Genomic DNA, 12,681 nt, shown 5'->3' with positions numbered 1-12,681 from the left:
TCTATTCAGAGATAGAGCTAATCTTGATGCAAGATAGGTGCCCTATTTGCGTAGAACATACCATATGCTCGGAAATTAATTTGGAGACACCCAATGGAACTCCTAGGTGACGTGTGTCGTATGGAATCTCACTTTGGTCTGGTTAGAGACAGCGTTTGTTTTGGTGCAAGATAGGTGCACAGTTTGCGCCCAATGCACCACAGGCTAAGAACACCCAATCGTACTCCTAGGTGAAGAGGCTCAAGTGAAAGCTCAGTTTGGTTTGTTTGGAGATAGTGCTAATCTTGATGCAAGATAGGTGCACGGTTTGCATGGAATGTACAATATGCTCTGAAATCAATTTGGATGCACCCAATAGAACTCCTAGATGACGTGTGTCACATGGAATCTCACTTCGGTTCATTTGGAGATAGTTTTAGTTTCGGTGCAAGATAGGTGCACGGTTTGCACCTAATGCACCATAGGCTCAGAAACTGTTGTGGAAGCACCCGATGATACTCCTAGGTGAAGAGGCTCAAGTGAAAGCTCGATACAATCTGTTTGGAGATAGTGCTAATCTTCATGAAGATAGGTGCACGGTTTGCATGGAATGTACCATATGCTTGAAAATCAATTTGGACGCACCTGATAGAACTCCTAGATGATTTGTGTCATCTGGTAGCTCACTTTGGTCTGTTTGCAGATAGTGTTAGTTTTGATGCAAGATAGGTGCACGGTTTGTGCCTAATGCACCATACTCTAAGAAGATATTGCATGGTTTGTGCCTAATGCACCATACTCTAAGAAACGATTTTGGACGCACCCGATGGTACTCATAGGTGAAGGGTGTAACAGAACTGTCCAAATTATAAAAGATTAAGCATAATAGTGACCATTTACACAGTCAAACCATTAAGCTTAAGCCCATATAATCCTGGTAGTCCGTGAAATCTCAAAGGATTTCAATCCACATTCGCACATATAGCCAAGATCGTAATAAGTTCAGCGGTCACCATTCACAATTACATCCAGTTTACAACATTCGGAAATTACATCAGAGTTCGAATATAGTTATTACAAACCAAGTTTAGGAGTAGCGGAAGCATTTCAGTTTTGAAATCACACACACACTTTTAGTCTGATACAGTGCCATAGTCTGGTCATTCCCACAACAGCAAAAGAAGAGGTAGAGTGACCATTGTCCATGGTCTAGTCATCACCCATTGCTGGGTAGAAGCAGTGAATGCAATACCTGTAACACCCTAGGTGTTTATCTTGCGTTTTGGCACTTACATTTCATGAGCATAAACATCATTTGTTCATATATGTTAGTATGAAACATATTTTGATGTTGTGACAAGTGAATGCTTGATGATCTTGCATAATAAAGCTTGTGGGTGCTGATGGTGCTTCTTTCATGTGTATCATCTCCATCTCTACCTAGGTGATCACTCAAAAAGTTTCAATAAGTTTGGATTCAAAAGGTCAAATGAAAGGATAAGTTACATGCTTGTTGGAATGACCTTATTAAGTGAACGAAACCTTGGGTTACCAACCTAACCTTGCAATCTTGATCAAATTACTCTAGATGAACTCTACAACAAAAGTCATGAAGGGTTCATATTGAGCTTGTGCCAAGAAAATGCTTTATTTGGTCTAAAACCCTAGTTTGAGCTTTATCAAGTTGCTACATTGACCAAAGTGAAAGTTTGACTTTCTTACCAGTTATGAGGTTTGCCTTAAATAAAAGTTGCAGTTTTGCTTCTGTAGAACAAACTTTATTTAATGGTCAAGAGCTAGTTTGGTACCTATCCTAGTCAAATTAAAGTCACAAGATTCAACGCAGTGCTGTTTTGGATCTCAGAAATTTGGCTAAGTCATCTGTGTTTCAGTTTCGGGTATCCAAATTGGGAACTTTGTAGGTTCCTAACCATGCTGAAACAGTGTCTGAGCCTTTAATAAAAGTTGTAGATCAGTTCATATTCTACAAACTTTCTTTAAGGCCTCATATCTGAATCATCATCTAAGCATGTCAAATAATAGTTACAAAATTGAATCTGCTAATTTCTAGCACTTCGAATTTCTAAATCTAGGATTGCAGTTCATGACGTTGGCATTCTGCGTTCTTCAATTTTTGTTAAACAACTTGAGTTGACCCCTTAATAGAAGTTGGAGTAAATTTTATGGGCAAGAGCATACCGAAAGATGACACCAGTTTGACTTTGTTTTGATCATCAATTTCGAGTTTTGCTAATCACTATCAATTCATTAACACTCAAGGATTGACATTATGTTATCTCTTAATCTGTTATTCTAATGGCTTTGCGCTCTTAATCAAAGTTGGAGAGCAGGCCAAGCTTGGCGAACTTCGTTTTTGGCCCATGTCAAAATTCGGCCCAGAATGGGTCCAAATTCGTGTCCCATTCTGTGTACTCCGGCGCTCGCCACGTGTTCGACAGAATGCCGACGTGGTCGTCATGCAAGGGCAGCACGTCCCACCTCCATGCCACGCGCCCCTGCCCTCTCCTCGTTGTGTTTTGGACTTCTGGGTCGCTGGCGGACATCCCCATCCACTTCCTCGTGCCTTCCTTCGCTCTCACCGCAGGGACGGGAGCATGTCGGCCATGGCCATGGCTGAGCTCCTGGAGCTCCATGGCCGCCGCTGTTCCTTCTCATCCAAGCGCTCCCACGCTCAGCCAGCACCACCACCGCCTCCGCCTCTTCCTCCTCTACAACCAGCGCCCCTCGGCCGAGGTGGAAGACCGCCGGAGTGCCACCACTAACTGCCGCCGTCGCCGTCGACATGTGTGCGTGGACAGGGAGCCACGGGCCGCCTTTGGCCAAGCCGTGGCCACCTACGGGTGCGGCTCAGTGCCCTGATGCTTCCCCACCCCTCCATCGTCGCCGACGAGGCTCCGACCGGCCGGAACAAGAAGCTCCGGCAAGCTCCTCTGTTTTCCTGGCGACCAAGGACCTCGGGGTTGAATTCGACTAAAGCCAGGGGGTTTTCTGCACTGTCATAGACTCATATGAATAGTACTCCAAGGATCTATTTGTTTTGAAGAAACGCTGGAAATTTGAAAATCAATATAAAATCAAAGAAAAGTCGTAAAATTGCAAATGTGGACTTTATAATATGCCATGTTTTAGTTTAAAGTTTTAGCTGTAGAAAATGTTTTATGCAGCAAGGTTTTTAATACTAGTTGAGTTTGTCTTTTTTATAACTGTTGCTGTGTAGATCCAATTGAAGTGAAACTTTTGTGGCATGTTATTCCTGTGATGCTTGATGCATGGTAAACGTTTCATGATTTTTGGCTGCAGTGTGGTTGAGTTATTGATTTAACTTGCATAGGGCTTGATAAATGGTTTATAATTGTAAATAAAAATATAAAAATGGAAAATGTTGTTCCAGTATATTTCTATGATATTTTTGTATCATGTTAATATATAACATGATCATATGTTTGAAGAAAATATTATTTATGCATTTATCTTGCTCTCACATGGTTAATTGCAATAGCAATTTATCTTTTTCATAGATATTGCTATGCTTATTCAAATGCAATGAAATTTTGACATTAGACTACGGATAGTATGTAGAAGCTACTGTAATTTTGGTGGAATTTACTAGGCATCTTTGGTATATGTTATTTAATTCAACTTATTATCCAAATAAATTAAGAAATGCATTAAATAAATTTATTTGATAATGACCACTATGTTTTCTAGTGTTCTTTAGATATGTGCAAACTGTTTGTAACAATGGTTTTGTGAAAATGCATGTTTGAAACATAAGTTAATAATTAATTGTTTGCAATTGTTGTTTCTGGACAGTTTGTGGAACTGTTTGGATTACAATATGTAAATGGTGTTTTCTGGGAATCTTGTTTATAGGAAAGTTGTAGATAATTCAACTATCTAGCTGCTGTTAAACTTTGGTAGTATTTGGCCTTGTGGTTTGTGAGTTATGTCTGTTCAAAGTTTGATTCCAGAAATGGCTGCTCTCTATTTGTCAGGGACAGATTCTGGAACTTTATAATTTCGACCAGCTTAAGTTGAGAATCATGCTTTGATGTCTAAATATCAAATGTAGATAATTTCTTAAGCTTTTCAGAATGTTTTAGTTCATGTCTTTGGAGTTGTGTAACTCCAGTTATGATTTATTTTCTCTGCTGCTGTTAACAGTCCTAAAAATGGCAGATTCCTTGTATTGCTGTTGCTTGGTATATTGCTATGTATGACTCATGTCTTTGGTAATGGCCAAGTTAATATACCTGAGACCTGGTGAAACATGTATGCCATGTCTAATATGTTTAGTGTTGCATTCCTTGTTGGCTCAGCATGTTGGTTGTGTAATCATTAAGTTAAGCAATGAGATGTGCTTAAGTGTGTTTAGTGTAACCATGGTCTTGCCATGCTTCTTGTGTGTGATGCTTTGTCTATTGCACTTCTATATGTTCATGCACTTGCATCTTGCATCTCATTTAGGTATGCTAGATGAACCACGTGAAGGACGTGATGGTGGACCTATCGAGATGATGGAAGGACTACACAAGTGTTGTCCCCTTAGATGTCGTCAAGACGGAGCAAGCTAACTAATCTGACTCGGTGCCACATTCCAGGCAAGCCCCGGAGCATTATAAGCCTCCTACTTTTTGAAAGTGAATGAGTATATATATGTTATATATGTATTGTTGCATTAACTATATGAGTTGGATGAAACCCTTGCTGCATATATACCCTTCCTTGTCCAGCATATATATAACCTGAATCCTAATTTGTCAGGATCACGTCTATGCTTAGCCATGCTTAGCTCGGTAGAAGCCAGGTGATTTCCTGTCACCTGCAGGATATAGGTGGATTCCGGATCACGGTTGGCTATATTTGCTATCGTAGAAAAGAATCATGTGTTAATAATATGAAAGTGTTGACAGTTCTTAAGTATCAATTTTAATTATCAAATAAACAAGAGAAAGGACCAATATGCAACTATCACCTAGAATTAGGGTTTGATCTGACAGAATTCCACGAGTTTTGTTGTTTATCTGTTTCTGCAGGGGGTTATCAGGAAATAAGGAAGAAAGGCCCACATGTCGGGATTACATAGAGATATCAACGCACCGCGCAATTTTACATCATCTAGAAGACTCCAGAAGCCACGAGACCGAAGCGGAGGCGAAACTGGGCCAGGCCCAGGGCGCCCGCCCTGGTAGCCTGGGCGCCCGCCCCCCTGTTGGAGCCAAATCAGGACTCTTTCGCTCAGGATATTCCACCGACCTATTGGATCAAGAAAAACATAGTACCACCTCGCCTATCGACCCAAAAACGCTTAGAAGGGGAGGACTATATAAGCAAGGCCCCCCTGGCCCCTGGAGAAGACATGAAGAAATTATCATAGAGACTGAGGGGTGCCCTCGATGGAAAACCTCTTCTCTAATTAATATTTTTTTAGGCTTAGCAATCAATGTAAGGTAGAAATAGATCTTCTAGTTTCTACTAAATTGAGAGAGATAGAGTGGAGGTGTAGAGTGGAGGAAGCCCGGCCTGTCGGTGTCTACTCCAAGCTTGTACCTGCGGGATCAAGTTCTCCTAACCCGAAGCTTGCTCCTAGGATTCTTCAGCAATTCGACTTCTAAATTCTAGTAAGTTCTTGTTTTATTGTTCTTATGGTTTATGAGTTTACTTTAATCTCTTCGCGTAGAGTTTAGAGTAATCATTGCTGGCGTAAACGTGGTGTTTAGGCTGGGGTACTCATAGATATTCCCTGACTAGCTGGACCGTGGTAGTAGTGAGGAACGTGACAATTCCGAGCTACCTTTGTAGATCACATCTCGTTAGCAGGAAGGATAGGGTTTATAGGTGCGGGTCGAACATCCTTTGTGTTGTCTAGATTCCGTTAGCCTCCCCATTAGAACAGTAGATCATCCTTACCAAGGTTAGAAGGAGACTACGGTTGCAGTCTTCTCTATTTATCACTCACATCGAAAGACATTCTTTGTGCCTAAAGGTTAGTAGTGATAGACCGGTTAGTCAGATGCACTCTTTCTCCTAGTGGTAAAAAAATAAATACGATACTCTAGATAATTTTCCGGGTGAAGTGCTCACCGATATCCGTGCGCTTGCGGATCAATTCCTTATTGCGTTCCCAAATATCAACAAGCATTTCTGGCGCTGTTGCCGGGGAGAAAGACGGTTGCTGAGATAACCTGTGTCTTGCTATTAGCTTGTATCTATACTTTTATCTTTTCTTATCTTTTATATCCTTTATTTATTTTTATTCTTACCTTATGGAAAACCAAAATTCTAAATCAATCCATGAGTCTGCAATCCCTTTAGCAACTGACCTTTTATCATGGGAATCATCACAGCCTATCCAAACATCCCAGTATAAGTTAAGTTCTAGGTTGATTGCCATGATTCAAAACCTATCTTTTTCGGGAAAGGAAGACGAAAACCCTTACCTTCATATTAGAGATTTTGAGCAAACATGTGATTGTCTTTGCATTGAAGGCATTTCTGATAAGACTTTACGTTGGAAGCTTTTTCCTTTTTCTCTAAGGGGAGAAGCTAGACAATGGTACAGTCAGAAGGTAAGTCAACAACAAGGTGAATGGGGAGTTTTACGAGCCAACTTTTGTCTAGATTTCTATTCCCTTGACCGTATAGTCGACCTTAGACTCGAAGTCCTATCTTTTAAACAAAAAGATAATGAAACTTTGGGAAAATCCTGGAAACATTTTTCTGATCTTTTAGAATCTGGTCCAAACCTTAATCTTGAAGACCCTGTTCTTTTATTTCACTTTTTTCGAGGTCTTCAGAAAAATCACAAACAAATGCTTCACACAATGTCTAGAGGTTCTTTCTTTCGCATCCCTGCTGATGAAGCAAGAGTGATCCTAGATAGAATCCTATAAGCTGAGATGGATAATACCCTTCATGATGAAACCTACAAAGCCGAAGTAGACACTCTGCCAAATTCTTCATCTACTTTAGCTATCCCAAGTTCTGAGCCACAAGAGGAAGAAATTCCACTACCGGACTTCATGCTGGATATAGAATCCGATCTTTTTGCCGATTTTGGAAATATTTCAAACTACCATTCTATTAACAAACCCCAAAACGGCCAGTTTAGCATTTATTTACCAAGTGAATATCAATTGAGAGAGCTTATCTCAGTAATGAGTAGCGAATGGTTGGAGGAATCAGAGCTTTCCTCTGATGTGATCCGATTGGACACACCCTCTATAACTATATGCTGTACTTATAATTCTGATCGATTTAATGCTCTTTATAATCCTGTTGTGGGGATCAACATTATGTCTGAATCCTTTGCACTTAAACTATTTAAAAATCTTGTCTTAACCCCCACAACAAAGGTCATAAAGGAATCTTCGGGACGATTAGTCCCCAGTCTTGGAATTATTAATGTCCTACCTCTTACGGTAGAAGGCTCCATGGTTCATTTGAACTTCTATATCTTTGATACATGGGACTTCGACCTGTTGATAGGACAACTTTTTAGAAGACTCCTTTATGAAGGTCATACTGGAAAGCTACACATTTCTTTTGGAAAAACTTTTAAATTCCCAATAATAAGTTCACACTCCTTAAATAATAAGGCCGAGTCATATCTTTTGCCTGATCCTATGGAGGAAGTAAAGGCTGCATCTCTAGAGCTTTTAGATGAACCAGACTTAGAAGACGAAACTCCTTTCTTCACAAAAGAAGAAGACGAACCTTCCGAGCCTGAACCCTTAGATGAGTTTGCAGAAACACCTAGACCTCCCATAGAGTTTAAAACTTTACCACCCGGTCTTACCTATGCTTTCCTAAACAATAATCCAGAGTTCCCTGTGATCATTAGCGATAAACTCACTCAGGATCAAACTCTGCAATTAATGACCATTCTTGAGAAACATCACTCAGTTTTTGGCTACTCACTTCAAGATCTTACAGGAATCAGTCCTATGATTTGTACCCATCGTATTCCAACAGATCCTTCTGTTACACCCTCTCGTGAACCCCAACGTAGATTTAACTACACTAAGAGAGAGGTAGTTAAAAAGGAAGTTATAAAGTTGCTGCATGCAGGGATTATATATCCTGTGCCGCACAGTGAGTGGGTGAGCCCAGTACAAGTTGTGCCCAAAAAGGGAGGCATGACAGTTATTATAAATGAAAAGAATAAGCTAATTCCGCAACGCACCGTCACAGGATGGCGGATGTGCATAGACTATAGAAAATTAAACATAGCCACGAGAAAGGATCACTTTCCTTTACCTTTTATAGATGAGATGCTAGAGCGGTTAGCAAACCATTCGTTCTTTTGTTTGTTAGATGGATATTCAGGGTATCACCAAATCCCGATCCATCCCGATGATCAAAGCAAAACCACTTTTACATGCCCATATGGAACTTATGCTTACCGTAGAATGTCTTTTGGGTTATGTAATGCACCAGCTTCTTTTCAGAGATGCATGATGTCTATATTTTCTGATATGATTGAAGAGATTATGGAAGTTTTCATGGATGATTTCTCTGTTTATGGAAAAACTTTTGATAGTTGTCTTGAAAACTTAGACAAGGTTTTGCAAAGATGTGAAGAAAAGCACTTAATCCTTAATTGGGAAAAATGTCATTTTATGGTTAGGGAAGGAATAGTGCTAGGACACTTAGTGTCTGAAAGAGGTATTGAGGTAGACAAAGCTAAAATTGAAGTAATTGAACAACTACCTCCACCTGTGAATATAAAAGGAATTCGAAGCTTTCTTGGCCATGCTGGTTTTTATCGTAGATTCATAAAAGATTTTTCATTTATTGCTAGACCACATACTCTTTTGCTAGCCAAGGATGCTCTTTTCGAATTTGATGATGCATGTCTAACATCTTTCAATTTATTAAAGAAAGCACTCATCTCTGCACCAATCATTCAACCCCCTGATTGGTCGTTGCCTTTTGAAATTATGTGTGATGCTAGTGATTATGCTGTGGGGGCAGTATTGGGACAAACTAAAGATAAGAAGCATCATGCAATTGCTTATGCCAGTAAAACTTTGACAGGAGCTCAACTTAACTATGCAACCACTGAAAAAGAGCTTCTGGCTGTTGTCTTTGCCATTGATAAATTTAGATCTTATTTAGTTGGAGCTAAAATAATTGTTTACACTGATCATGCTGCATTAAAATATTTGCTCACTAAAAAAGATGCTAAACCTCGCCTGATTAGATGGATTTTATTACTCCAAGAATTTGACTTAGAAATAAAAGATAAAAAGGGAGTATAAAATTCTGTTGCTGATCACTTGTCTAGAATGTATTTTAAGAGTCCACAGGAAACCCCAATCAATGATTCACTCCGGGACGACATGCTCTACGGGATTAACAGGTCTGACCCCTGGTATGTAGATATTGTTAATTTTATGGTTTCAGGGTATGTACCACCAGGAGCAAACAAGAAGAAGCTTATTCAAGAAAGTCGTTCACATATATGGGATGAGCCATACCTCTTCCGAGTATGCTCTGATGGCTTACTCAGGAGATGTGTGACCACTGAGGAAGGATGGAAGATCATCGACAGATGTCATTCATCACCATATGGAGGTCACTATGGAGCATTCCGTACACATTCAAAGATCTGGCAATGTGGATTCTATTGGCCTACAATGTATGAAGACACGAAGCAATATATCAGAAGATGTGGGCCATGTCAAAGACACGGAAACATAAATACAAGGGATGCAATGCCACTCACCAACAATCTTCAGATTGAGCTCTTTGATGTCTGGGGAATAGACTACATGGGTCCATTTCCTCCATCAAAGAAGTACGAGTACATCTTGGTGGCGGTTGACTATGTCTCCAAGTGGGTAGAAGCATTATCTTGCAAGCATGCCGACAACGTCAGTTCAAAGAGGATGTTTGAAGAAATTATATTTCCAAGATTTGGAGTCCCCAGATTAGTGATAAGTGATGGAGGAGCACACTTCATCGACAAACGCTTCAAGCAATATCTATCAAGACAAGGAATCCGTCACAACGTCGCTACCCCCTATCATCCTCAGACAAGTGGCCAAGCAGAGACATCCAACAAACAAATCAGAATATTCTTCAGAAGACAGTAAATGAAATGGGAACGGTGTGGAAAGACAAGTTACCCGATGCACTCTGGGCATACCGGACAGCATACAAAACCCCAATTGGAATGTCTCCATACCAATTGGTGTACGGGAAGACTTGCCATCTACCTGTTGAACTAGAGTTCAAAGCACACTGGGCCATAAAGAGATGGAATATGGACCTAGATGTTGCTAGAGATTATAGAAGAATGCAACTATCAGAATTGGAAGAATGGCGAGAGAAGACATATCACAATTCAAAGATCTACAAAGAAAGAGTCAAGAGGTGGCATGACAAGAGAATCAAGAAGAAGGAGTTTACACCCGGAGATAAGGTATTACTTTTTAATTCCAGGGTGAAGCTTTTCGGGCATGGAAAACTCCGGAGCAAATGGGAAGGACCATTCAAGGTAATCAATTCATCATCCCACGGAGCTATCACACTTCAAAATAGCGAATGTACGTTATTCAAGGTAAATGGTCAACGTCTTAAATTATTTTTAGAGCCCAATGAAGAATTTGAAATAGACGTAGTCCATTTTTACCTTCCCATGGAGAATTAGAGCCCGACACTTTTGGTCTGATGGTTTTGGGTCATATATATATTTTTGTTGATGCAAAATTGATCTGCAAACACAAAGGGCTAATATCCGATTCAAACGTTAAGGCGTGCCAGCCGATTTGACCTTGCTATCGGCAAAGGTGATAACTCGAATACTTTAGTCCTGACAACAGCGATGCGCCCGGATGTCACGGCTAAGAGGTACTCACGCGGAACTCGAGAACACGCCGAGCTTAAGTCGACGAATTCCTAAGAACTCGTAATAAGAAGAAAAAAAAAAAGATGACGAAGTCGTCGAAAAGTAGATGCTGGAATATGAGTAAAAAACATATGTTTGATTGATTTCTTGATATCTGATTACAAGGTCTTAGGGCTTATATTTATACCCTGCTCAAAGAGCTACGACCAGACACGATTAGAATTCGAATTCCAAATTACACGGAACCCGTATATAAAACGATACGAATAACATAAGGAAATAATAAAACCATCCTTCGTGACACACCGAAACTCCTCCACATGACAACTTGCAACTTCCGGACTCCTCCTTCGCGTCATCGGCAATCCCCTTGCCATAGTCATCGGCAGACCCTTTTACTTGGTCATCGGTACCATGTTACTGTCTGAGGACTTAGTCACATTCAACCCTTCCCTCATCGGCAACCATCCTTACCAGCAACCCGTATCGTACCGCCACCCTGTCCTGCCACCCTGGACACGTGCCCAAAAATGGTGTCAACACATGCCCCCCAGTTTCGGAGTATAAAACTATTAATGCTCCGAAATTCTCTGCAGTAATGATGTCTTTTCCGCAATTAATGCCCCTAATCTGGTAACCGTCAACCTCAATCTGGGCAACTCTGATCCTAATCCTCCGCAGATCTCTCGAAATCCACAACTTCCCAAACGGGCATCCCTATTAGTCGTACATCGGCAACAATACCGTTACAAAGATCTGCCGATGCTCTGCCCAGGATATTCGCAAAAACGGTTACTTCCCCTCTATCCGCCCATCGGCAGGACGACCGTTACAGAATATCACCGATGGACCGATCAAGAGATCGTGCACAGTAAAATATCTTTAGATAATGACTGCTTCCTGTCAAATCACCTGCACAATCCCTGGATTATCGTGCGAACAGTTACCATATCCACTTGAGTACCCTCGGGTTTCTCGGATGTGGCAAAGAAATAAGTCAGATTTGCCCTTGTCCATCTTGCCCTATAAATAGTTCCTTCTTGGGTACTCCTCCCCCATTACATCATTCTGCCATCCAACTTCACTTTTCCAGCGGCGGCGCCATTCTCAATCCCCAAGATCTCCGACATTCTTCTTCATCAACTCCGGCGTCTTCCAGCGTCCCCCTTACGACAAGATGGCCGTTGGCTTCGTCGTCCCTGAGGTCAGACTTTCATCTCATCCGCTATACCTTTTTCCTGCATTCCTGTTCATCTGCGATTTACCTTACCGAATTTTTTCCTTCTCCCTTTTCTTTGTATCTTTATTCCCCAAAACACCAGGAGTTATCCAACAAAATTGTCATTCCTACCGATCAACCACATCTTCAATGTCTCGGCCCCCTAGGGGATCCAGATCCAACCGACCTTATCAACGCAGAAACCAACAGGATTCCCTTTAGAGCCGAAAACTTTGCTCTAGATCTATGGAAAGACACCTTTCGCTCTTGGCCTAGCCCTACTGTAGGGTGGAAAGACTGGTTCTTGAGGGTCAGCAACTCTTATGAAGTTCAATGGGGTGAGAGGAAATTAGCTCAATGCATTAGGCTATCCATTGCCGATATGCACAGGAACGAGTCATTGCTGATAGCCGCATCTTACTTTTGGTCAGATACTCTCAACGCTTTTGTTTTTGGCCACGGCCCTGCTTCTCCTACCCTTGCCGATGTAGCCATGCTCACTGGGTTAGACATATCTTCTGCCGATAGCACCCACTTTTTTGATACCGCCCCCAGCGCCAAAGTGGAGACTCGCGCTATCGGCGGCTGGTCAGGGTACATCCAGAAG

Source organism: Sorghum bicolor, chromosome 3 (genome assembly GCF_000003195.3).
Source record: "Sorghum bicolor cultivar BTx623 chromosome 3, Sorghum_bicolor_NCBIv3, whole genome shotgun sequence".
NCBI classification, from domain to species: Eukaryota; Viridiplantae; Streptophyta; class Magnoliopsida; order Poales; family Poaceae; genus Sorghum; species Sorghum bicolor.
Note: the sequence above shows the minus strand (reverse complement) of the source record.